We start from the raw sequence: 27388 nt of genomic DNA on the forward strand, positions 1-27388 counted from the left end.
GTAAAGACATCTTAAAGAAAGACCATTGAGTCATGTACATACAGAAAGAATATTAGACTATTTTTCTGAGCCACCAGGGATGACCATTAGACTATTGTAATTGGTTCCAAAAGATTTTAAAAATATATCTTAAGAAGGTTAAAAAAAGTCATAGATGATATACATTTCAGGGTTTAATTGTTGAAGTCATTTAATTTTATAAACTTATTCATTGTAATAAAGATAAGTTTGAAAGAGGGCAAAGGAGATACTTTTAAGAACAACATTTTTTTCTTAACTGGATAAATGTGTCCAAACTCTATAGTCATTTTTTTAGGTGCAAAAATATTTCTGGACTGAAAAGAAATAATATCTGAAAACCAAAGACCAAATTGATGCCTTATTAAAATCACATGAGTTACTTTTAATACTTAGCACAAAAGACGTCACGTAATTTAGTGTTTCTTTATATTAAAGATTTGCATTTGGATTTGTTTCCAAAAAGTGATCATGATAATAAGCATGAAGATGCAATGATAAAGGTAGATTTCTTAGAAATTCCCACTTTTAAATCTTGTTTCTCACTTTTTTTGTCTTTCACATTTACTTGCTTTTTGAAAACAACCCTTGAAAAGCTATATTTGAGCAATTTCTATATCTCATGTATTTTTCAGAATGAATTCAAGAAAATATTTTTCAGAAATAGAAGGCAGTTATCATGCTGTTTTCAAGGTTTAGATTTTCATCACATTTTCTTTCCCTCTGTCACTAATCATGCTCTTCCTCACCAAAAAGTAATAAAAGAAAATTGCATTCAGAAAAATAGTCTGTGACAGTCACTTTCCTGTGAGCCTGAGGTTCCCTTCCATGATGTGGTTTGGATTTTTAGTTCTTATAGCCAGTACTGTGTATTTCCAATCTCCTGGACGTCATCCTGTCTTCATTCTTTCAAAGATAGCTGGAGAGAAAGTCAATTTTTGTTCATATGAATGTGTCTCAAATACTTCAAATGGCTTGGATGATCCATTTCATAAACCACTGAAATTAAAAATGAAATTGAAATAGTGCTTTCTGCTTTAAAAACATTTTTAATGTCATATTTTAGAAGTTTAAAGTATAATTTTTTTTTTAAATTCAGTGTAATTTTATGGATACCTTTTCCATCACTTTGAAGAAATTTTAGAAAATTGTTTTTTTCAGAAAAACTAACACTATAAATAAGGCTCCCAAATTTCATCACCTAAGTGTAGTTTTTCTCTTCAGTTGCACATAATTTTGCATTGATTCTATAATAACAATACATGGAAGTTAGCATATCAATAAAATACTTAATTGAAATTTACTTTTAGTAATATTTTCTAGTTTAGGTTAAGCTTCTTTCAATTTGTGTTTCAATAAATTCCCCTCAGAATATGATTTCCAAAGTATGGAAAGATTAGCATTCTTTGCCTGCCTCTTATCAATATTGATCTTTTTCTTTTGTTTGTTTTTGCTGTTGTTGTTTAGCACCTAAGTCATGTCCAACTCTTTGCAACCCATGGACTGTAGCCCACCAGGCTCCTCTGTCATGGGATTTCCCAGGCAAGAATACTGCAGCAGATCTTCCTGACCCAGGGATCGAACCTAGGTCTCCTGTGTTGGCAGGCAGATTCTTTACCACTGAACCACCAGGGAAGCCCTATCACTTCACTCCCAGACTTAAATTCACTGTCCTGCCTTTCCTCAGCTGTCTCAGATTTAGTATGAGAGAATGAGCAAACCAGGGAAATGAAAGACCTGATTGGGTAAATAACTTGAAAAAAAGGTTCACAACTCAGCTTTCCTGACTCTTAATCAATAGTTTGTATTAAAACATGAAACTGGAAAATTTTAACAGAAAATACGTATACCTAGAATAAACATGGGAAAAAATTAGGGTTTGAAATCTAGGATTAAAAATATGTCAGGAATCTGTAACTCTAATTTTGTAAATTTAAATGTCAATTTAAACATGGTTTCAATTCTTCTTTGATTTAAATTAGAAATAATATCTTTATATTTACCTCACAGAATTGCCATGAATATCAGATGCAATCTAGTGTTTGAAACACAGAAATGAGTAAAGTTCTTGACAAATTGAGTAATTTTATTATGGTTTCATTTTGTTCCCTCAACTCAACTTCTGGCCTCAGAAAATTGTGACATAGGCTATATATCACAGGCACAAAGTTTCCATACATACTAAGCATGATGATATATTCCCCATCCAAGCAGGCAAAGAAAAGGACCATTCTACTATAGTACATTGAAGCCTTCTTTTCACCATGCAGAGGACAAAGAAAATTGCAATCTCTGTATCACTGTGTGTCTTAGAGTTCCTTTAATAACTTTAGTACATAAAACTCTAAATATAAGATTAATAATTTAGTTGACCACCTGATGCAAAGAACTGGCTCATTAGAAAAGACCCTGATGCTGGGAAAGATTGAAGGCAGGAGGAGAAGGGGACAACAGAGGATGAGATGACTGGATGGCATCATCAACTTGATGGACATGAGTTTGTGAAAGCTCCGGGAGTTGGTGATGGACAGGAAAGCCTGTCGCAAAGAGTCGGACATAACTGAGCAACTGAACTGAACTGAACTGAATAAGTTAGAATTGTGTTATAAATTATAGTTACTCTTTACTTCTGTGTTTCAGAATATTTTAAAATAAAAATCAGTTTCTCTTGTTGATATAATTATTTCAAAAATAATAAAAATAATTTTTATGATTTGGGGGAAGAGATATAATTGAAATATTTACAGCAAGGATATTTGGAGGTTCATAAAAACTCCAAAAATTCAAGAGAAACAAAACTCATCAGCATAGCCATGAAGCACATTTTTCATGACTAAGAAAACACTTCTATGATATCTGGGGGCACTTTTCATTTAAAAATTACAGGGACCCTATCATGGATAATAGCATGGCATTATTATATAATAATTGAAAAGTGAAGTGAAATCATTTTCAGTCGTGTCTGACTCTTTATGACCCTGTGAACTGTAGTGTACCAGGCTCCTCTGTCCATAGGATTTTTCAGGCAAGAGTACTGAAGTAGGTTGCCATTTCCATCTCCAGGAGATCTTTCCGACCCAGGGATAGAACCCAGGTCTCCCACATTGTAGGCAGATGCTTTACCATCTGAGCCACCAGGGAAGTCATATTTAATAATTAATAAACACCCAAATATAATAAACACTCAAATGTCATCTAGTGCTTGGAAATTCTTAAATAGAATAGGTAGGATGCAGGATCTAGGAAAAAAAAAAAAAACTTGGCATTTCCTCCAAACTCTTTATCTTCCAATTTATCCACAACCCCAAAATACCAGGGTGTTAATTTTAATTGAAAAGTTATCAATTGTGATAGAATCATATCTCCAATAGATAATGGAATCTATTCTCCAATTTCAACCAAAGAAAATGCTACAGTTTTAGGAAGTATTAAACAAAATAAAAATGATATCTTTAGAGCTCATCCTTCACCTGCTAGACAATAAAAAATCATATTTCACATATAGGAAAAGATACACTTGTTTCAATAAAACATAGCTTTCTTTTGAGGAAGTTTCCATCAGTAAACTTTATTAGTACACAATAATTTAATAGTATTAAAAAAGGACTTATTGGAAACAATAATACATTTTGAGAAAATTTCTGCTCTTCTCAATATCCTAATCACATACCAGCCCCTCTGTTAAATGTCAGTGTATTCTTCTTGTTCACTGACAGGGTAGAAATCCCCAAGTGAGCCAGTAATAGAATTCACAACATTCCCATTTTCTCTCCCAAATATTGTTTTGTTTCAGCAAACAGATTTAACATCTAGGACTCTGTAGATTCCCCTGAAGTCTACATCCATAGCTACTTATTATTCTGTCAGTTACTTAAAGAATTGTCCTCTCAAATTTCCTTTCAGCCTTTGCACAAAAAGACCATTGAAGAAGTTCCAAAAAATAAACAAAAACAATGCACCCCAAATTTTGTTCAGTGTTGGTGAAATTATACAGATCCAAGAGTGTTACTCCCTGGCACATTTAATCACTTCTTTACCAGTGTGTGTTTGTTTGTCTTTCTTAAGAGGACCAACCAACAACCTAGCCAGGTTGCACTCAGTATCTTGAAGAAGAAAAAATTAGAGGGGAAATGAATTTTTTTAATCTCCAAAATAAACATTTTGATAATATTACTTAAAACAGAACAGAGCCTAACTGTCGGGAAAGGACAGTAAACAAAGATTGTTTTATAAAATGCTCCTGGCCAGTTCAGTTCATTCACTCTGTCGAGTCTGACTCTGCAACCCCATGGACTGCAGCATGCCAAGCTTCTCTGTCCATCACCAACTCCCGGAGTTTATTCAAACTCATGTTTTGAGTCGGTGATGCCATCCAATCATCTCATCCTCTGTCATCCCCTTCTCCTCCTGCCTTCAATCTTGCCCAGCATCAGGGTCTTTTCTAAGGAGTCAGTTCTTTGCTTCAAATGGCAAATGGATTGGAGTTTCAGCTTCAGCATCAGTCCTCCCAATGAATATTCAGGACTGATTTCCTTTAGGATTGACTGGTTAGATCTCCTTGCAGTCCAATGGACTCTCAGGAGTCTTCTCCAACACCACAGCTCAAAAGCATCAATTCTTTGGTGCTCAGCTTTTTTTACTGTCTAACTCTCACATCCATACATGACTACTGGAAAAACCATAGCTTTGACTAGATGGACCTGACTTTTTGTGACTCCATTTACTGTAGCCTGCCATGCTCCTCTGTCCGTTCGGATTCTCCAGGCAAGAAAACTGGAGTGGGTTGCCATGCCCTCCTTCAAGGAATCTTCTCAGCCGAGGGATCAAATCCAGGTCTCCTGCATTACAGGTGGATTCTTTACCATCTGAGTCACCAGGGAAGCCCCTGTTTCTTCTAGCTGGGGGTTTAATAATCATTGTGCATTAACAGAGTGTTGTGATATTGATAGAGCCCCTATAGTTCCCCTGAGCTCCCAGATTTGAGTGGGGCTCCCTGAAGTTACCAGATGCGTATATTTGTATTTTCGCTTTACAAAAGAGTCAAGAACCCTAGAGCATGAATGCTACTGAATGTTGAGTTGATGCAATCGTTACAGAACAAGAAAGAGACTGTCTACAAGGGGGAAATAGTACGTTGTCATTGAGGAGAGTCAGATTTAATAGTTCATGACTTACATTTATTCATGAAATATACATCAATTTTATAAATAATCATTTATATATGTATGAATAAAGAAAAATAAATAATATAGTCTTTTTAAAGTTTCCCAGGAGGATATGCTCAATTACATTATCTTCTGCCCTCCAAGAGGTAGCCACTATCCTGATTTTTTTCTCTTATAATGCTGGCACTAATGGTAAAAAATCCTCCTGCCAATGAAGGAGGCTCAAGGGATGCAGTTTCTGTCCCTGGGTTGAGAAGATCCCCTTGAGTAGGAAGTGACAACCCACTCCAATATTCTTGCTTGGAAAATTCCATGGACAGAGGAGCATGATGGGCTACAATCCATGCCACAGGGCCACAAAGAGTCAGACAGTCTGAGCATTATATATCATTATAACTTCAGCAATATGTATTTTTGAAGCATTCAAATTGAAGGATAATTTCTTCTTTGATTTTCTCTTACTAATATATGTTTCTGAAAGCATATATTTTATCATTGGCCAAAATTACTATCCTCAATCCTGATGTGGGGGATGTTTCTGGACCATAAATGATGCCATATTTGAAGCCAGTGTTCCTGGCTTTTGGGCTCTGGTATTTGTGAAACATTTTCAGGAATCTCCCAGACAGGCTGTTCTTGTCAACTCAGGGAGACTTATGCATACAAGACACTCAGAGCCGCTTTTAATAGGTGTGCTCACCAGTATTCTTGCCTGGAAAATCACATGGACGGAGGAGCCTGGCTGGCTACAGTCCATGGGTTTGCAAAGAGTCAGACACGACTGAGCGACTTCACTTTTGCTTTTTCATTTTCACCAGTAAAGAGGATCCTGCTAGATATCATCAGCAGGGTCAACCATGTGAGTTCTCCTCCTCTAGTCTGCTCACTGACAGTTTCTTAATGTTAATAAACTTTCTAAAAGAGAAGCAAATTGTATACACTATCTTTTATGAAAGATGATGGAATTGATTTACTACTATTTTGATTGTTTTCTATATCTATGTTCATGAATGAAATTTGCTTACTATTTTAATTTCACAAATTGCCTTTTCTAATTGTGGTGTCAAGGTTATTCTAGAATGCAAATAAAAATTAGGGACTTCACCATATTTTTTTATTTTCTGGAATACTTTATATTAGATTGGGGACACCTGTTCTTAGGAAACCTGGTAGAAGTCATCCTCAAAATTATCTGTGCCTATAGTGGGGGGAGGGGATGTTGGAAAAGAGTAAGACTTAATTCTTGACTAAATTGTTTAATGATATAGAAATATTCAGTTTTTAAATTCTTGAGGTAGTTTTAATAAAGCTACGCTTTTCTAGATATTTATCTTTTTAAAGAAGTTTTGAAATTTTAAGATTTTTTCAAATTATCTTAATATCTTTAAAATTATTCCTGAATATGCATTTAACTCCTTTTTATTTTAAAATATGTTTCCTACTCTGTTATTTTCTTTTTCTCAATCTTGAATTTTTTCAACTTTTAATGAATAGTTTGAATTTTCATATTTCTTTCTATAGTGTTTCCTTTTTATTACTTAATTTCTGCTCCCACTTTATGCTCTTTAAAACTCTTTCTGGTTTATTTGGCTTTATTAACTAATGTTTGCACTTCTCTGCTAGCTCAGCTGGTAAAGAATCTGCCTGCAATGGGTCCAATCCCTGGGTTGGGAAGATCTACTGGAGAAGGGAACAGCTACCCACTCCAGTATTCTAGCCTGGAGAATTCCATGGACTGTATAGTCCATGGGATTGCAAAGAGTCAGATGTTTACTCTACAATTTACATCAGTAAATTGATGTTTACTGAGCATTTTAAGTTTGATACCTAATAATTTAAATTCATATTTTCTTATTTTCTAATATTATCTTTTCAAGATACAAATCTCTCTCCCACCCTATCACTGTTCTATCTGTACTTATTAGAGCAATACTATATACTGTTATAGACAAGAGTCCAAATGACATTGGTATCAGAATAGAAGTTTATTTCTTGCTCTAGTAAAGTCTAAGTAAGTGTTCCTTAAATGTAGTTGTGCCTACCCCAACTAATGGTCCGTGAATCCAGTCACCTCTCATTTTATCTCTCTGGTATACCCTAGGTTTTGGAGACAAACACTGGACCCTCTTCCCCAGTTGCTCATGAAAGACAGACTGATTCACACACAAACTATTTGGTGAGACCTGGTGCCATGCCTCATCTTGACGCAAGAAAAGGTATGAAACATCACTGGCTATTGCAGTGCTTTAGAGTTCAATGCCCAAGGTACTCATTGGAAACTTGTCACATACACATCCTCGACCTACATAGGTCAAAAGTTCAGATACTCAGAGGTAAAGGAGATGTTTAAAAAAAAACAAACAAACAAACATAGCTTTTGCACATTTAGGTATCATAAACCATGATTCTCAGGGGAAATGGGAAGTCTCCTAAAATCTAAATTTTCAAATGCCAGCTAAGGGCCAAATCATAAGCAGGCCTTTGTAAGGAAAGCAGTTTTAGGTTTACTAGGCTAATTATTTTCTGCAAGCTTGCCTTGTTTTTTGAGGAAAAATGTCCAATTTCTCACCATTATCTATGTTACACTGAGAGTTTTGTTATAGATATTCTTCATTAAGTCAAGAAATTTCCTAAGTATGCCCAGTTTGCTGAGGGTATTTATCATAAATGGGTGTATTAGAGTTCTTTAGAGAAGCAGAACCAATAGGATGTGCATATAAATATATGCATGTGTGCTAAGTCATACACACAAATATATGTATGTACGCTAGGCTTCCCTGTCCTCTACACTAGACACATAGTGAGTCCCAATATCTGGACATCAAACATGTCAAACTCTTTGCAACCCTGTGGGCTATAGCCCACCAGTTTCCTCTGCCCACTGGATTTTCCAGGAAAGAATAATGGAGTGGGTTGCCACTTCCTCCTCCAAGGGATCTTCCTGACCCAGGGATCAAACCTGCATCTCCTGTGTCTCCTGCACTGGCAGGTAGATTCTGTACCACTAAGTCACCTGGGAAGCCCAATGCACGTGTATATATGTATGTTTACTATAAGGAATTGACTTAATCAATTATGGATGTTAGCCATTCCAACATCTGAGACACATGGGTGGCAAGTTGTAGAGTCGAGAGAGCCTATGGCCCAGGTAAAGCCCAAAGACATTCTGCTGAAGAACTACCTCTTATTCTAGAAGGCTGTTTTTTTTGTTGATGCTATTCTACTTGGGTCTTTAGCTGATTGGATGAGATCACTCACATTGTGGAGGGCTATCTACCTTCTCAAAGTTCACCAACTTAAATGCTGCTGCTGCTAAGTTGCTTCAGTTGTGTCCGACTCTGTGCGACCCCATAGATGGCAGCCCACCAGGCTCCCCCGTCCCTGGGATTCTCCAGGCAAGAACACTGGAGTGGGTTATTATTTCCTTCTCCAGTGCATGAAAGTGAAAAGTGAAAGTGAAGTTGCTCAGTCGTGTCCAGCTCTTAGTGATCCCATGGACTGCAGCCCACCAGGCTCCTCCGTCCATGGGATTTTCCAGGCAACAGTACTGGAGTGGGGTGCCATCACCTTCTCCGAACTTAAATGTTAGTCTCATTTAAAAGCACCTTATACCTTGATATATAACAGAGCCTCTGAGACATTAATTCAATCAATTGTACATATATTGTTGTTGTTGTTCAGTCGTTAACCCCTGTCTGACTCTTTGGGACCCTGTGGCCTGCAGCACGCTAGGCTTCCCTGTCCTCTATACTAGACACACAGTGAGTCCCAATATCTGGACATCAAACTGTTTGAGCTCTCTGATTGATAGGCACATGGATAGGTCAGGAGGGTGATACATTCTGATTCAATAGGGGAATGATGTGATGTGTAATGGCTACACATTTGAGATCCTCCTAGACTTCCTGTAGGCCTCTTCATGTGGCTGGTCCTACTGCTAAACTAAAAAATCTGATCAAGTTATAGGAATCCTAGAATTTTCAGCCATTTGGTCAGAAGGATAGATGTTGTGGGAACCTCTGAACTTGTGGTCAGTGTGGGAATTGAGAGCAGTCTTGGTTGAAACTGTGCCCTTTAGCTTGAGTCTGTGCTGACTCTGGGTAGTTAATGACAGAATTATATTACAGTATTACATATAACATGCTAGATTCAATTTGCTAATTTTTGGTGAAGAATTTTGTATTTATGTTTATGAGAGATGTTAGTCTAGTTTTCCTTCCTTGCAATATCTGGTTTTGGTGTTAAGGTAATAAGGCCTCATAAAATATGTTCTGAAATGTTCCCACTGCTACTGTTTTTTGAAACAGATTGTCAACAAGTGCTATCATTTAGTCCCCAAGTGTTCAGTAGAACTCACCAGTGAAACCATCTGGATCTGGTTCTTTCTTTTTTGGATGTTTATTAAATATTGATTAAATTTCTGTTGAAATCATTTGTTTCTCCTTGTGTCACTTTCAGTCATTTAACTTTCAAGAAACTGCTCATTTCATCTAATTTGTTGAGCTGTTTACAATATTCCTCTATTATCTATATAATATCCATGGCTTTCTCTCAGCTTACATCATTTTTCTTTTCTTGTGTATTCTCTACTTTTTGCATTAGTGCCCTTAACATATTAATTACAATTATTTTATATTCTGAAAACAGTCATCTTCAATTCTGATGCTTTCTTGGTCTCTTCAGACTGTATTTTGTCCTTGTCTTTTAATGTCTAGTAACTTCTGCTTGGAAGCTAGATATGGTTAATTGGGTAAGTGGGGCTTATGTACATTATGAGGCTTTATGATCTTCTAGTTAGAATTTGGACACTGTTTAATGTTTGTCATACAGGCATATGCCAGAGAATTAAAAATCTTTTATTGTCCTTGTTTTTGTCTTTCCTGATGTCCTGAATTCCCCTTCAAATGGTCTGTTCCTTGCAGCTCTTTTGGTTGTAATCCACTGTTTTGGTTGTAATATATGGTAGCCATGTTGATATGGTGATAAGAAGTGTGGAAGGGGAAATGCCATATAATCCCATGATTCAATCTATGCACTTTCCTGGGTTTCTTAAGATGTGATTTTTTTCACAAATACTTCTCAGCTTACACCCTCTCTTAAGTCTAACCCTGGAGATGAATAATTTCTTTTAGGTTGAATAATACTCTGATAAAGCCTTTCCCTATTTCCCTTGTTGGTGGTGGTGGTAGGTCTCTCAGTCCTGTCTGACTCTTTGAGAACCCATGGACTGCAGCAAACCAGGCTTCCCTGTCCTTCACTATCTCCCGGAGTTTGCTCAAACTCATGTCCATCGAAGCGGTGATGCCATCCAACCATCTCATCCTCTGCCATCCCCTTCTTATCCAGCCTGCAATCTTTCCCAGCATCAGGGGCTTTTCCAATGAGTCAGTACATCGCATCAGGTGGCCAAAGTGTCTTTTAATTTTATGGCTTCAGACACCATCTTCAGTCATTTTGGAGTCCAAGAAATTAAAGTCTGTAACTTTTTTTTTCACTGTTTCCCCATCTATTTACCATGATATGATGAGACCAGATACCATGATCTTTGTTTTTGGTTTTAAGCCAGCTTTTTTACTCTCTTTCACTTTCATCAAGAGGCTCTTTAGTTCCTCTTCGTTTTCTGCCATAAGGGTGGTGACATCTGCATATCTGAGGTTATTGATATTCCTCCTGGCAATCTTGATTCCAGTCTGTGCTTCATCTAGCCCAGAATTTTGCATAATGTATTCTGCATATAAGTTTAATAAGCAGGGTGACAATATAGAGCCTTGTACTCCTTTCCCAATTTGGAAGCAGTCTGTTGTCCCATGTCCATTCAAACTGTTGCTTCTTGTCCTGCATACAGATTTCTCAAGAGGCAGGCCAGATAGTCTGGTACTCTCATCTCTTTAAGAATTTTCCACAGTTTGTTGGGATTCACAATGTAAAAGGCTTTAATGTAGTCAATAAGCATAAGTAGATATTTTTTTCTAGAATTCTCTTGCTTTTGCTGTGATCCAACAGATGTTGGCAATTTGATCTTTAGTTCCTCTGCCTTTTCTACATCCAGCTTGAACATCTGGAATTTCTTCATTCATATACTGTTGAAGCCTAGCTTGGAGAATTTTAAGCATTACTTGCCTAGCATGTGCGATGAGTACAATTGTGCGGGAATTTGAGCATTCTTTGGCATTGCCTTTCTTTGGGATTGGAATGAAAACTGACCTTCTCTAGTCCTGTGGCCACTGATGAGTTTTTCAAATTTGCTGGCATGATGACTGCAACACTTTAACAGCATCATCATTTAGAATTTGAAAAACCTCAGTTGGAATTCCATCACTTCCACTAGCTTTGTTCATAGAGATGCTTCCTAAGGCCCACTTGACTTCACACTCCAGGATGTCTGGCTCTAGATGAGTGATCAGAGCACCGTGGTCAACTGGGTCATTAAGATCTCTTTGTACAGTTCTGTGTACTCTTCCCACCTCTTCTTAATAGCTTCTGCTTCTTTTTGGTTCACACTGTTTTTATCCTTTATTGTGCCCAGCTTTGCATGAAATATTTCCTTGGTATCTCCAACTTTTTGGAACAGATTACGAGTCTTTCCCATTCTATTGTTTTCCTCTATTTCTTTGCATTGATCACTGAGGAAGGCTTTCTTATCTCTCCTTGTTATTCTTTGGAAATCTGCATTCAGATGAATATATCTTTCCTTTTCTCCTTTTCCTTTTGCTTCTCTTCTTTTCTCAGTTATTTGTAAGATCTCCTCAGAGAACATTTTTTTGTTTCTTTTTCCTGATGATAGTTTTGATCACCACTTCCATACAATGTTAGGAACCCCCGTCCATAATTCTTCAGGCACTCTACCAGATCTAATCTCTAATCTCTTGAGTCTATTTGTCATGTCCACTGTATAATCATAATGTATTTAATTTAGGTCATACCTGAATGGTCTAGTGGTTGTCCCTCCTTTCTCCAATTTAAGTATGAATTTTGCAATATGGAGTTCATGATCTAAGCCACAGCCAGCTCCTGGCCATTTTTTTTTTTTTTTTTTTTGCCTTGTTACATGGAATATAATCTGTTTATTTCTCCTCACCTTGCCAGAGCCAGGAAGAAATCTTTCTTGGCACTTCGATCAAGAATATGATGGATTTCCTGTAAATAAAACACAACATTGTGGACTCCCTCAAACTCAGTACCAGGAATTTTTTCACGCTCACAAGAGTCCAGAATGAATTCAAAGAATTTGTCAAAGTTACCATTTAACCATTCTTACTAAGGTTTGAGTCCAGTGACCTCTGATATAGGTGAGCAAATCTTGGCTGTTATTTTCTGTATTTGCGTTTCTTTCTAGATTTATGTGTGGTAGTTTTTTCCTAAGGCCTCATTTCTCTCATAGGTCCAAAAATTCATTGATTTTTAATTTACTGAGTGTTTTTTTTTCTTCTTGGAAGGATACGAATCAGTCCAGTTCAGTTCAGTTGCTCAGTCATGTCCGACTCTTTGTGACCCCATGAATCGCAGCACACCAGGCCTCCCTGTCCATCACAAACTCCCAGAGTCTACCCAAACCCATGTCCATCGAGTCAGTGATGCCATACAGCCATCTCATTCTCCGTCATCCCCTTCTCCTCCTGCTTCCAATCCCTCCCAGCATCAGGGTCTTTTCCAATGAGTCAACTCTTCTCATGAGGTGGCCAAAGTATTGGAGTTTCAGCTTCAGCATCAGTCCTTCCAATGAATACCCAGGACTGATCTTCTTGGGATGGACTGGCTGGATCTCCTTACAGTCCAAGGGACTCTCAAGAGTCTTCTCCAACACCACAGTTCAAAAGCATCAATTCTTCGGCACTCAGCTTTCTTCACCATCCAACTCTCCCATCCATACATGACTACTGGAAAAACCATAGCCTTGACTATACAGACCTTTGTTAGCAAAGGAATGTCTCTGCTTTTAAATATGTTCTCCAGGTTGGTCATAACGTTCCTTCCAAGGAGTAAGCATCTTTTAAATTCATGGCTGCAGTCACCATCTGCAGTGATTTTGGAACCCCCAAAAATAAAGTCTGACACTGTTTCCCCATCTATTTCCCATGAAGTGATGGGACCAGATGCCATGATATTAGTTTTCTGAATGTTGAGTTTTAAGCCAACTTTTTCACTCTCCTCCTTCACTTTCATCAAGAAACTTTTTAGTTCCTCTTCACTTTCTGCCATAAGGGTGGTGTCGTCTGCATATCTTAGGTTATTGATATTTCTCCCGGCAATCTTGATCCCAGCTTGTGCTTCTTCCAGCCCAACTTTTCTCATGATGTACTCTGCATATGAGTTAAATAAGCAGGGTGATATTATACAGCCTTGACATACTCCTTTTCCTATTTGGAACCAGTCGGATAGGAATAGTGAGTTCAAAAATTTTCATATGTGGAGGCTGAGATTGAGAATAACTGGTCATTTTCAATATACACATTCTATTATCATGCATTTCCTCAACCCTTTAGTTTAGTTAAACATATTGATTGCATCTATTTCACTAGTATTTTTTAAAATTTTCAGAATCCTAGTCTTCCAGGTGACCCTGGTGATATATGAAGATTAGAGACAAGCTCTCATCATAAATTCTGCCCAAATTACAGATTTGTAAGTAAAATAAATGATTGTTTCTATGGTAAACACTGACTTTGATGTGATTCATATGAATTAATAAAAAACTAGAATGTGTAGATTAAGGGGAGATTTTTGTTGTTGCTGTCTTATCCAATACTAGAATTACTATCAACTATCTCAAGCTAAATAATCTGATAACACTTGTATTTGAAGTCCTTTTTCAGCCTTGTTTCATGGCTAGAATGTGTTTATCAGTTCTTAGAGGAAAATTGTTTATCTCACTTTGACCTCTTAGATCCAGACCCCAACTGTGATGGACTTCTCTTCTCTCCATCTCCTTTTCTAGTGTGATTTTTATAATTCTCACTTTCACTGATGTTTGACTTTTCTTGCTCCTAGCCTATGAGGAGATTTCTACTCTGAAGTCCCCACTTTTATGAGCCCATAAGCCTTTTGTCTTGTCTCCCTATCATCCAATTTCTGGGTCAGAAAACCCTTGGGACCACTGCCGGCTAGACAACTTGTTTTCCTTTCTGGATTCATGCTTTTTCATTGTTTGGAAGCTGCGAAGATTCACTTTATATATTTGTCTGCTCAGTGGTGTCTTAAAAGTATGTCTTTTTATTTTATTGAATATTTGAAGTGGTTTCCACAAAGAAACATTTTTGTTTTTTAACACATCATATTCCCTTGCTGCCAGAAAGAGAATTGGTTTGCATTTCTATACTCTTCTTTTAAAGTTCTTATTTCAGAACAATTCTCTAAAGGCTAGTAACCAATCATACTAGATATATCTCAAACACACACACATAGAACAGTTGTTATTATATTAAACCTGAAATTTAAAAAAAAAGTAAGTGAAAAGGTAATAGTCAACTATGTTCAATCATTTTTATCTTGAAAATATATTCATTGCCATCACTTGCTTCTGTTCTTTTGTGGAATGTTCATTTAGTGAGGATATTCAGGGGTCATGAAGCAATTTGAGTTTGCAGCAGTTAACTACTATCACTTCACAGGGAAAATTCTTATCATAGTTCACACTTCTCTTGGGAGTACTCTCTTTGCTTACGAATCTACATAAATTTTGTTTTCCCAAAAGGAAGGTGCAGGCTCAGCTTTGAACCTCCTCTTATTTTATCCACTTAGTTTCTTTACTGGCTGAAAATATGTGCCCGCACATACACACACACAGAACTAGAATTCCCTATAATTATCAACCACAAATCCCTGCTAAACCATAGAAATTAGTGCATTAGTATATTCATCCATTTTTAAAATAATTAATAGAATTACTTAGTTATGTGCTTTTAACTTCTAAGTATTTAATATTTTAGGTCACATTTTTATTATTATATTTGTAATTTATTATATTATAATCTGGGAATATGACTTTAATGTTTAAATATTCAAAATATTGTAACTGAATGGTCTGATAAATATTCTTTTAAATATTCCATGGATATGTGGGAGTAGTTATCTGAGTGCAAGAGATGCAGTGCTTTCTATATATATATTGAAAAGAATTCTGTGAACCAACAAATTCATTAAGGGCAAAAATAATTTTCTTTATTGAAAAAATAGAACCTTTTAGGATTCATTTAGAGCATATAAGGGTTTTCCTGGTGGCTCAGTGGTAAAGAACCTGCTTGTGAATGCAGGAAATGCAAGTTTGATCCCTGGGTCAGGAAGGTCCTCTGGAGGAGGACATGGCAACCTATTCCAGTATTCTTGGCTGGAGTATCCCATGGACAGAGGAGCCTGGCAGGTTACAGTCCGCGGGGTGGGAAAAGAGTTGGACAGGACTTACACTAAAAGATTGTGTCTTGCTACTGTGTTGCTCTCAACAAGTTATGATGTAGATCTGGATAATCTCCCAAACCTAAAATTTAAGAAAATGCACAAGTATACGCCATGCTTCCTTTTCTTCATAATAGGCATAAGTAATATGATACCATGTTTGAATCATTTTAGGTTTACAAGGTAGTCTAATTTATGTTTATAGCATCTCCAGATATTCTATTAATTAAAGAAATCACTTGTACTGTGCTGTGCTCAGTCATTTAAGTCATGTTTGACTATTTTCGACCTAGGGACTATAGCCTGCCAGGCTCCTTTGTCCATGGAATTCTCCAGAAAAGAATGCCAGACTGGGTTACTGTGCCGTCTTCCAGGGGATCTTCCTGACCCAGGAATCATACCAACATCTCAGGTGTCTCCTGCATCGAAGGCAGGTTCTTTACCCACTGACCCACGTGGGAAGCCCCAAATAAATCACTGAGGGTAAAGCAAAATAAATTGCAATGTTCTGGTTTTTGTTTGTTTGCTTTGCTTTATTTTCCTCTAACAATGACTATGTTGGATGTCATCACTAACTCAATGGACATGAGTTTGAGCAAACTCCAGGAGATAGTGAAGGACAGGGAAGCCTGGTCTGCTGCAGCCAATGGAGTGGCAAAGAGTCAGACAGGACCTCATGACTGACCAACACCAACATAACTATCATGAGAATCTTAAATTCACATGTTCCAGATGGCTATAGAATTTGTTTAAAAATACCATTTTATCAAAGGATAATTAACATAAATCAGTGGAGCTTCCCTGTTGGCTCAAATGGTAAAAAATCTGCCTGCAATGCAGGAGAACGGGGTTCAATCCCTGGGTCAGAAAGATCCCCTGGAAAAGGGAATGGCTACCCACTCCACTATTCTTGTCTGGAGAATTCCATGGATGGACACAGGAGCCTGGTGGCTTACCATCCATGGGGCCACAAAGAATCAGACATGACTGAGCAACTGAGCATACACAATTAACATAAAATAAAGGTCACATGTTTACATTATTTATTTTGATAAGTTTTGATATATGTGCATATCTTTTAAGCCATTATTAGAGTCAAAATGCCAAAATTCTCTACTAAAGTTGAACTGCATAGTTAACAGAAACACAATCTAAGCTAAAGAAGTCAGATATTTCAGAACTTAACATTTTACATAGAGTAAGTAATGTCTCCATTACCAATGGAAAATAATATTGATAAATAATATTCCATTTCATTTTTAAGATCTAACCTTTAGAATAAGTACTAAATCACCACATTACACGGAGAAGAGAGAAAGTAATCCCTTGTCAACCAATGCTAATTTCATTTAAAAACAGTCACCCATCATGGTTAGCTGATGCTCCATAAGCATTTGTAGAATGAAATTGAAGGCACTTGAAAAATGACAGAATAAGAAACTTGGCTTCCTGCCGAAAGAAGTCAAACTTATATGAGATGTCATTTTATGTGTCCCCAGGGAGATAGTGACAATATTAATCCACAAGTGTTGGAAAATGGCCATTCTGAAGGAAAATGGTATTTCATTTTATGAAATTAGAGTGGTAGTGTACAATGAGAAGTGTTATGTCTTTTGGAATTGTGTGTAGACTCATATTTAATTCAATTCATTAACATTGTCATAGATGTGTGTGCTAAAGATGTCTCACAATATTACATCATTCATTTGCCTTTCCAGTACTACAGCTACTTTTTCCATTATTTTTTTAATACATTGGCATATCTGGTCTTAAGAAATGTGGTATAATCATTATAGCAAACCTCATTATGGCTAAGGATAAACTTAGTCTAGGCCCTTACAACTTGTAAAATTATCTTTGATTGCATTATTTTTTTCCAATTTTACAAGAGAGGAAACTGAAAGTCAGGAATAAAAAATACATATAATAGGGATTGGGCTAGAGAAAAATGTTTTCATTCTCACATTAAGGACTCCGTTCCCTGTGTCATTAATTCAATATAAATGTAACTTAGCTTCCAAGGAGATCAAACAAGTCAGTCCTAAAGGAGATCAGTCCTGAATATGCATTGGAAGGACTGATGCTGAAGCTCTAATACGTTGCCTAACTGATTCGAAGAACTGACTCATTGGAAAAGACCCTGATGCCGGGAAATATTGAAGGCAGGAAAAAGGGACGACAGAGGATGACATGGTTGAATGGCATCACCGACTCGAGGACATGAGCTTGAGCGAGCCCCTGGAACTGGTGATGGACAAGGAAGCCTGGCGTGCTGCAGTCCGTTGGGTCGCAGAGTCAGATACAACTGAGGGACTAAACTGAACTGAACTAGCTTCCAAATATAAATAGCAGCTGCATGATACGAATGACTGAATGTCTAATAACCGATAGTATCTTGCCAAATAATCAGCGATGTGAAAGTGGCATAATGCAGTGAACAAGGATCAGACTGAAAACAAGCAAGGAGACTATGAGGTGCTGTCTCCCGGATGACAAGCTGTGGTGTGACGTGACTCAGTATTACGGATGTAAATCTACTCATCTGTAAAGTGGAGTTGCGGCATGTACTAAGTTGTACACACCTCAAAAATTAAATATTTAATGGTTTTCTTCATTTTTCATTTTCTTATCTGATTTCACTCAATTTAAGGTGTATTATTTTTAGCATTTAATCAATGTCATCATGAAAGAGAATGGATATTCCTAAGGATGTATACCTGGAAACTTTAGTTCTTTCATTAGCATGCCCATTTCCATATTTCCTGAAACTAACTTTTCTGAGCAAGTGTTTGCACTCCCTAGTATTTTGTCTGTGATTCCTACATGCTAAAACCCATTAATGAACAAGTGTTTGCACTTCCTAGTCAGATACAGGTATTTTGTCAGTGATTCCTACATGCTAAAACCTATTAATATGTTCTGAAATTTTGAGTTTATTTTGCCATAAATTGCTTGTGATTTTTTTGTATCTATGACTACTTTTTTATTTTTTTTAATCTTAAACTTTATTTTTGTATGGGGTATAGCCTATTAACAATGTTAATGTTTGTTATAGTGATAGTTTCAGATGTACAGGAAAGGGACTCAGTCATGCGTATACATGTATCCATTCTTCCCCCAACCCCCTCCTATTCATGCTGCCACATAACATTGAACAGAGTTCCCTGTGCTCTACAGCAGGTCCTTGTCAGTTCTCCATTTTAAATGTAGCTGTGTGTGCTTTTTAGATTAGGCCAGGAAATGATTAATTGCTTGTTGCCATCTGTGCCACCCAATGTCAAGTGTAACTCCTTGAAGTAATAAGTGATGCTTACTAATGTTCCAAATTCAACATCTTGACTGCATTACAAGAGCAATCAACTAAACTTTATGTACCAATTGGAGAATTCTATATAAATTTTCTCAGAACTCCTTAATTCCAAAGAGACTTTCCCAAACTTTTCATGATAGTCATGGGAAGTGTGTAAAAAAGTAAGGAGTATGTGAACAAACAGGAACATGAAAAATATTGACAAATTCTTCCATAAGAACATTCAACAGAGCTATTTAATAACATGCAATACATAAATTTTAATAAGGAGAGAGCTGAACACAATCTTCCCTTGAATTTACCTTGATTGCACTAATGAAGGGCTTACTGTTTCTCAATTGGGAGTATGTTGCTATTGTTTTCAGCACAGGTGTTCCCTTCTACAGGAAGTCAACTCGTTTTTCACACTTAAACAAAAATGTGTACAGTTTTTAGGTAAGCATCAGTTAGCTGTTGGATAAATGATTGCATGTTCTGTGTTTACATGTGTACTTCACAACTGAATTTCATTCTCAAGTCTGGGAAAACATTAATAACTCAGACTGTATCTTAGGTATTTTAGATTTAGTCCCAGGTGAATATCACTAATATATGTGCCAGTGCCTGTTTTATAGGTCTCATACCTAAACATATTATGTTTTATGCCTTGGACATTTTGATATATATTTATTTGCTTTACACATCTGATTAATTGAATATTTCTGAGTGGTAGCACTGTGATGATAGAAAGTAGCCATAAGTCTACTGGCCCCAGTTAAGGAATGCTAAAGTCCGTGGCACTGTAATTGTGGGGTTTCAGTTCTGGCAGAGCTCAGCCCTGGCTCCCAGTGTTGGAAGGCAGCCTCCTTCTTTAAGTGTTTTAAATGGGGCAGAATGCACTATTCTAAGACAGTAAATAGTGTGTGAGAGTGAAAGTTGCTCAGTCGTGTCTGACTCCGTGACACCATGGCCTGTAACTCACCAAGATCCTCTGTTCCTGGAATTCTCCAGGCAAGAATCCTGAGGTGGGTAGCCATTCTCTTCTCGAGGGGATCTTCCTGACCCAGGAATCGAACCCAGGTCTCCTGCACTGCAGGTGGATTCTCTACTGTCTGAGACACCAGGGAAGCCCAGGACAGTAAATAATCTTGTCCCAAAATGTATTTGTAAATATTACTGGTTAGATGGGACATTTGAAGCAGTCTGCATTCAGAAAAACAAGTAAAGTGCTAGACAACATAGGAAGATGATGTCACCTAATCCTCATTAAATTTGATCAGTTAGGTGTTAATACTTAGATAAAAAAAAATCCCATATCCTGCATTTTTATCTTGGCAAAGGTGAGGTTTGAGACTTGGATTTCTGGCTTAGTGGAAGGCTAAGACTACATGTGTTCAGTATTTCCCTTGCATACATGCTAAGTCACTTCATTGGCGTCTGACCCTTTGAGATCCCATAGGCTGTACCCACCAGGCTCCTCTGTCCATGGGATTTTCCAGGCAAGAATATTGGAGTGAGTTGCCATTTCCGTCCCCAGGGGATCTTCCTGAACCAGGGATTGAACCTGTGTCTCTTACATCTCTGTCTCCTGCGAAAGCAAAATAATAAATGCTTGCTAACTTAGAATTATAATGTGAATTATAGATCAGTCCTTAATTCGCAATTTAGGCAAATTTTTTGCAAAGAAGACTTAGCATGAGTTAGTTTCTTTGTGTTTTAAGGATTGTAGCATGGGTTTCAGCATCATATTAAAAAAAAACAAAAAACAAAAACTAAAACCAACTGTGACCTAATGAGACCACATAACTTACTATTAGTCTGTTCACGGCCAAATTGTGAATATATTTCATCAAATACTTTTTACTCTGCTCTGCTTTTTGGCAGAAATTATTCCCTGAACTTGACATTTGAAAAATTCAGGTAATTATGTTCTTTCTATAATGAGGAACTGTTCAACTTCTGTGATGGACCTCAGCATAGAAATTACCAAACACATCAATTAACTTAAATTAGCATCTTGCCTTTAGAACAAGGCTGATTTTTAATGTTCCTTCATTTTTAAATTTAACCATAAGCAGAACACACACATTTATTACTTGATGTTTTCAAAAAGTTGGTTAAAACAGGTACCATCGTTGCAGAAAAACACTTAAAAATAGAGTAAAAAGTGAAAGTGAAAGTCACTCAGTTGTATCTGACTTTTTGTGACCCCCATGGAGTTCTCCAGGCCAGAATACTGGAGTGGGTAGCCTTTCCCTTCTCCAAGGGATCTTCCTAACTCAGGGATTGTACCTGGGTCTCCTGCATTGCAGGCACATTCTTTACCAACTGAGATACTGGTACTAAAAACTAAATGTGAAGGAGTCAACCAAATATCTTCACCGTTTGCTGTGTGTTTGATATAACAGTGATGAGTTTTAATATCCATCATTTCCCATAGCCATCCTTGCTACAAGGAAGATGCACTGTGATTCTGGTACCAAATCCATGTTCCTGCTCCCATGTGGAATTTTTCCCCTGGTGGCTCAGTGAAAAAGAATCCTCCTGCCAGTGCAGGAGATATTGCTTAGTAACTAAACAGCAAATAACTAATATCACCTAAAGAAATTTATCTCAGCCTTCTTTGACATCATTTTTAACCAATGCTTTAGGTTCTACTCTCCACTATGCTAGACTGCTAGAGCAATTCAAAATGAAGCGATCATTTCCTTGGATAATTCCCTCCGTATGGTTGTTCATTTGCTAATTCGTGTCTGACTTTTGGCAATCTCATGAGCTGCAGCACACGAAGATTCCCTGTCCTTCACCATCTCCTGGAGTTTGCTCTAACTCTTGCCTGTTGAGTTGGTGATGCCATCCAACCACCTCATCCTTTGTTGTCCCCTTCTCATCCTGCCTGCAATCTTTCCCAGCATCAGGGTCTTTTCCAGAGTCAGTTATTTGCAACAGATGGCCAAAGGATTGGAGCTTCAGCTTTAGCATCAGTCCTTCCAGTGAATAGTCAGGGTTGATTTCCTTTAGGATTGACTGGTTTGTTCTCCTTGCAGTCCAAGGGACTTTCAAGATTCTCCCTTTCCTGGTAGCTCAACTGGTAAAGAATTCACCAGCAATGCAGGAGACCCTGGTTCTATTCCTGGGTTGGTTGGGAAGATCTGCTGGAGAAGGGATAAGCTACCCACTCCAGTATTCTTGGGCTTCCCTGGTGGCTTAGCTGGTAAAGAATCCACCTGTAATGCAGGAGACCTGGGTTCAATCTCTGGGTTGGGAAGATCCCCTAGAGAAGGGAAAGACTACCCACACCAATATTCTGGTCTGGAGAGTCCATGGACTGTATAGTCCATGAGATCCGAAAAGAGTCGGACATGACTTAGTGACTTTCACTTTCCTCAGCACCATAATTCAAAACCTCAGTTCTTCAGCATTTAGTCTTCTTTATGATCCAGCTCTCACATCCATACTTGATTACTGGGAAAACCATAGCTTTGACTATATGGACATTTGTCAGCAAAGTGATGTCTCTGCTTTTAAACATGCTGTCTAGGTTTGTCATAGCTTTTCTTCCAAAGAGCAAGTATCTTTTAATTTTGGGGCTGCAGTCACTGTCTGCAGTGATTTTGGAGTCCAAGAAAATAAAATCTGTCCCTGTTTCCACTTTTTCCCTCATCTGTTTGATGAGACCGGATGCCATGATTTCAATTTTTGAACGTTGAGTGTTAAACCAGCTTTTTCACTCTCCCCTTTCACCCTCATCAAGAGGCTTTTGAGTTCCTCTTTGCTTTCTGCCATTAGAGTGGTGTCATCTGCATATCTGAGGTTATTGATTTCTTCCTGCAGTCTTGATTCCAACTTTTGAGTCATCCAGCCTGGCATTTTGCATGATGTGTTCTGCAGAGAAGTTAAATAAGCAAGCCGACACACACATGCTTGTTGTACTCCTTTCCCAATTTTGAACCCTCTGTATTAAAGAAAAAATAAAATCCCTTGAAGTTCTTTAGCTAATATTACAAATGTGTTTCTGTTGCTTGTTACTTTTCAATATTTGTACTCTAGAAATGAGTATACATGTCACAGTGGCATCTCCTACTTGTGAATGATCTCACTAGAACTTTTTGGGTGTAGTCTCAGAATTACCGTGTACTATCAGAATTATCAAAGGGTTTGAGGATTTATAAAGCCTGGAAGATTTTTTTGCTTTTGTTTCCTTCCCCCCATGAAGAAAGCAAATTTAAACTGAGTAAAACCTGGGGGGTAAAAAAAAAAAAAAAGCCATCTCTGTGTATTCCTCCCAAATAGCACTCTGGTTCCAGCAACTGGGGAACTACTGGTTAACCATATTTTATCCACCACATGTAGGCAGCAGCAATTCCATAATGATAAAGAGTCTCAAATTATCTTTTTATTGACGGTAATTACCTCAATTATAGTAAAGCCTACGGACAACTAGAGATACATAATTACAACAATTTGTACTTAAAAATGGAGTTCCAATACTTAAAGATCAGTATTTAATGGGAACCACTTTGAAATAAACTGCCACAAGTGAATATATGCTAAATTATCCACAAAACTACCAGATGGTTAAAGATGTTTCAATTCTATTTTACAGAATATCAAGTATAAAACTCCAAATGGCACCACCAAATTTAGAAGGAAAAAAAAATGCATTTTCAAGACTTTCAGAGTAATGCTCAGCCAGTTTTCCAGCTCTTGAAATTGATCTTATTCAACCGGATGGGCTTTATATGAAAAAAATCTAATCAGAATCATAAATAGCTCATATTCATAAAGCTGAATTTCAAACCAGTTGTTCCACCAACAATCTATTGAATTTAACTAAATTTTCCAATAAACCTTTTTGGAATTCCAGAGATTCAGTTTGCAGGATGCATTTTCTTAAGAATTACCTCCATTCTATCGATCTAGTAAGACAAAAGTAAGTTACACGTGGGTTATAGGAGTTTAAAAGCAAAAGCTACAATATGCTTCTATCATTCCAAAATGAGCAAAACAATTATTATTTGTCATAAATGATGTCAGAAATATTTCTAAGAGGATCAAATGGTGTATTTCAGACATACCCATTACTGGCACTCATTCACTTAAGAGTGTATCAGATTTCTGATACAGAAACAGATTTCTGATAGGCAGAAAGGATGTTGGCAAATCCACAGTGAGTTACTTTTCCTAGATGTTTTAGTTGGAGGCTATTTTGGGATAAAATAGCTTCTCATCTAGCTGAGCCATTTGATAAAATATCCAGTAATGGTAAATTATTTTTATAACTTGTGTTATTGTTGCTAATATGCAGAGACCCATTTAGAAAAAAAAAAATGAGGTAAATGAAAGTTCAGGATCCATAAGTTTACCATGTTGCACCTAAGTTTCTAATAAAATGTGTCTGCTCACATCTTACTCATTATTTCTTCTCCACTCCCAAACCACCCTACTACCTATAACATGATTCCAATCAGTTTACCTTTTGTTTCTGCTGTATCCATTTACATGATTGTTTTCTAACACTATGACTCCTCAGATTTCTCTCTTTTGAGATCAGTGGCTTTGTTTAACCACAGCTTAATTGATGGTGGCTTAGACATCACTGTCAAATTTGCTTCCATTTTGAATAAGCAATATTTTGTCTAGCAAATCTACAAAGCAAAACAAACCATATACACTTAGACCCAGCTTCTTTTCAATGCTGCAAAAGTATGAAAAAATGTCAAATTACATGTTAGAGGCTAACATTTTCCCTCAGTTTAAAGCACAGAGCAGTTAAAAAGATAGTGTTTTTCTCCCATTATGCTAGAGGAAATGCTTTACTTCTATTTGGGGCTTTATATTGAGGGGGAAAAAAAAAGCCAAAGGCATTAGAATCATCTTATTAAAATGACTACACAGCATCCTTTGCCAGGCATTCATTTAGGATTTTAAAACTTATTAGGATTTAAAGCATATTGAGAGGTCACTCATGGATTTTACTATGTGGATGCTTCTGAAATTTACTTAAGTTCTTAAGTATCTAAAATGAGAGAAAATGCTTCCAGTATCTCTTAAACTGGGATTTTCAAATGCTATAAATATATTATCCACGGGAACAGAAGTAAAATGTTTAAGATAACACCTCCTCAAGGGTATTACTAAAGTTTTCTCATCCTGGGCATTAGAATCTTAATAAAAATCTTAATAAAATAATAAATTTTGGTCTATTATGCAAAGAACTTAGAATTATTCTTTCAAATGAATAATAAATGCTCAATACATATGTGTAGAACAGATAAATCAAGGGGTTTTATAAGGAAAAGAAATCATGGAAGTCACATAGAGATTGCTAAAACAAGATAAAACAAAAATATAATTGTACATCAGGTATAGTAAAGTAGGTTGAATTTTAACTCCCAAGCCTTATATATGGAGATGTATCAAAACTTATTTTTAAAGTGATATGTTGATTAGGTATGTATGTTTTCCTCCTTTTTAGTCATTCTGGATTGCATTGATCGACTTCTCTTCCACTCTTTAATACTCCCTCCAGCAGCAATCTCCATCAGAATTGATGTCAGGATTTGAGACCTTTGTCACTGAATTTTTTCCATCCTTACTTGCTCAATCAGTGAATTTTTGTTTACATTTTCTATAGCACACATCTTACTGGTATTTGAGAAACTGCATTCTATAAAACATGGGGTTTCTCTTTTTGGATGGAAATTACTTTTTTCTATGGCTCTTCTCCTGAACTCCTTTTCTTTCACTCTTGACTTTTCTTCTGTATTCTTGAACTTTCCTGAATTGTGAAATAATTTAATTCCTTCTTTGGTAGGAATGAGGCATTTCTTGACTGAGCAGGATCTGATTTAGAATTTCTTTTTTTTTTAAAAAAAACATAAAAATAAACTACTACTCACATCAGCCTTCTGGGGTAGCTCAGTGTTAAAGAACCTGCTTGCCAATGCAGGAGATGAGTGCTCAATCCCTGGATCAGAAAGATCCCCTGGAGAAGGAAATAGCAACCTGCTCTAGTATTCTTACCTGGGAAGTCCCATGGACAGAGGAACTTTGCAAGCTACAGTCCATGGGGTAGTAAAGAGTCAGACATGGCTTAGCTACCAAATGCAGACACTTTTCATGCCAGCTCTCCCCACACCAAAATCCCCGCTAAAGACCTAAACCCTACAGTTCACTATTTTAACCATTAATCACATCAAACTATCCTTAAGAGATGCAGGTTCCATCCCTGGGTTGGGAAGACCCTCTGGAGGAGGGCATGGCAACCTATTACAGTTTTCTTGCTTGGAAAGTTCAATGGACAGAGGAACCTGGTGGTCTACAGTCCATGGGATTGCAAAGAGTCAGAGATGACTGAAGCAAAACACATGCAAGCACATATGTTTAACTAGTTGTGTAAACAGTTACGTAAATCTTACATCCTTCTCAATGGTTTATGTATACTGATAAATAAGAATAGTAGCATGTCTACATGAAAATGATTACTTGTTATGAATCATGTGTTTATTACAGTCTCCTGAAGTTGCTTCTTTGGCTGGCAAGATTTGGAGCATTATTAGCAAGTGTATTACGTTTGAAGCCTTTTGATGCAGTGTTCACCAGCCTCCTCACCTCGAATCTGTGTCATCCATAAAAGACTTTCATTGAAGAAAGGATGGTGGGAATAGGGGATTGCATCCAAGTACCTATGACATCCTCCTTGATTCAGACCTCTGTTAAGAATGGCTTCGCTTCACTTTTGAACTCATTGAGCCTTCCTTACAGAACTGAAGGAGTAGAGAACATAGCTTTTCATCACCACACTTTTCCTCAAGCAATTCTTTGAGCCAGAGGCAGAGTTTCATGAACATCTCTTATTTTGAAACAGGTTGTTTCAAGCAAGCTTTTATATTTTGTTTGATGTTATATCACACATTGCTACTTTTCTTTAATAGCAGTGTTTTCCCCAACTTCCAACTCTTCAGAAAGCTACTGATCTTCCTGGGTGATTTGAGAGATTTCTCATCAAATGTTGTCTTTTCAGCAGAAGTATGGAAAGTTAGCATTTATTTGAAACTGTATTATTTGACCTTGTGGAAAGCAATGTTTACTTCTGCCTTTCCAAATGAACTGTTGCTTTGAATAGCTGGTGCTCTATTCACATATGTAACTTAGGATAGCTGCTAAATAATTTCCAAACTTCAGTTTTCTCAACTGAAAATGGAATGACAGATCAATATAAATTACTGTAAATATATGCATAATGCATTTGAGCCCCCCCCTCCTTTTTTTTAATAATACGCCATCAAGAGTGGGGAGTACATGTATGGTTTTACCTGAAAATCTTGAGTCCCTAGATGACCTAACAAATTCAAGATGAGACTGGAGTGGTCTGTCTTTTCTCCTACTTTGTGCTTTTGTGACTTTATTTCATTGTGTTACACTTATCACTTTTCTGGTTAAGGTTTTGTTGACTTTTCCAGTTTTCCTGAACCCACTATCTTAATTCATTTTATTTCTTTTATCATAACCTAGATAACCTGTT

The 27388-nt window shown here is 37.0% G+C and overlaps 1 long non-coding RNA gene across 2 annotated transcripts; it reads left to right on the plus strand.

Moving 5' to 3' along the window:
- The first annotated feature begins 5809 nt into the window (after positions 1–5809).
- LOC122454440 lies at positions 5810–27388 on the plus strand. Of its 2 annotated transcripts, none has more exons than XR_006273405.1 (3): positions 5810–6042; positions 7285–7399; positions 26377–27388. It is a non-coding gene; the product is annotated as an uncharacterized LOC122454440 (long non-coding RNA). The 2 variants fall into 2 exon arrangements; XR_006273404.1 differs by lacking the exon at positions 26377–27388 and adding an exon at positions 15866–16022.

The sequence above is a fragment of the Cervus canadensis genome, chromosome 16, assembly GCF_019320065.1.
Source record: "Cervus canadensis isolate Bull #8, Minnesota chromosome 16, ASM1932006v1, whole genome shotgun sequence".
In the NCBI taxonomy this organism is placed as follows: domain Eukaryota; kingdom Metazoa; phylum Chordata; class Mammalia; order Artiodactyla; family Cervidae; genus Cervus; species Cervus canadensis.